The sequence below is a fragment of the Sorex fumeus genome, unplaced genomic scaffold (assembly GCF_029834395.1).
Source record: "Sorex fumeus unplaced genomic scaffold, SorFum_2.1 ptg000265l, whole genome shotgun sequence".
NCBI classification, from domain to species: Eukaryota; Metazoa; Chordata; class Mammalia; order Eulipotyphla; family Soricidae; genus Sorex; species Sorex fumeus.
The window spans coordinates 32,247,796-32,248,599 of NW_026606322.1; the positions used below are offsets into that span (position 1 = coordinate 32,247,796).

General features: G+C 47.4%; 1 non-coding gene across 1 annotated transcript; it reads right to left on the reverse strand.

Annotated features, from left to right (window-relative positions):
- Positions 1-411: 411 nt before the first annotated feature.
- LOC130018677 (5S ribosomal RNA) lies at positions 412-530 on the reverse strand. The gene has a single exon (XR_008791578.1). It is a non-coding gene; the product is annotated as a 5S ribosomal RNA (ribosomal RNA).
- Between the last annotated feature and the right edge of the window lie 274 nt (positions 531-804).

Here is an 804-nt window from a genome sequence, read left to right on the forward strand (position 1 = left end):
GTTCAGTTCACTGTGCAGTATGGGAATGGGAAGGAACAGTTCGCTGGCACCTTGAGGAACAAAAGAGAGAACCGCAGTATCAACTGATGTCAAATCATGGGCCCTGGATGACATAGCTGAGATTATCAAATCAGGAATGTGAGGAAGGGGGTGCAGAGAATGCTGAGAATGATGAGATGGACTGGAATAATATAAGGACATTGGTGGAAGGTTTGGGTAGTTTGGTGGTGATGAGGTGCGATAACGGTGTACATCAAAATAACTAATATTAACACCATTGGAATGTACGACCTAAAGGCCCTCCCATTGATCGTCGATTTGCTCGAGCAGGCCCAGTAACGTCTCCAGGTCAGCCATGTTGGCCACTTGTAAGGCGAACGCCCTACCGCTGTGCTATCGCTCCAGCCCTTAGACCTACAGCACCCGGTATTCCCAGGAGGTCTCCCATCCAAGTACTAACCAGGTCTGACCCTGCTTAGCTTCCGAGATCAGACGAGATCGGGCGCGTTCAGGGTGGTATGGCCGTAGACCTAAATATAATTTAAAATATTAATAAATAAATGAAACATTTACTGGTGCCTCACAACAGAAGACTGCAAATATGGAGTTGGGAATGTGGGAAGACATTTAAGAACTTGGAGCAGATTGATAGTATAACAGGACATGGAGGGTGTTTGCCTTGCATGCAGCCAACCTGAATTTGATCCCTGGCACCCCATATGGTACCCAGAGCCCACCAGGAGTCATCCCTGAGTACTGCCAGCTGTAGCACAAAAACAAGAAAGGAAGAAAGGACGGAAGGAA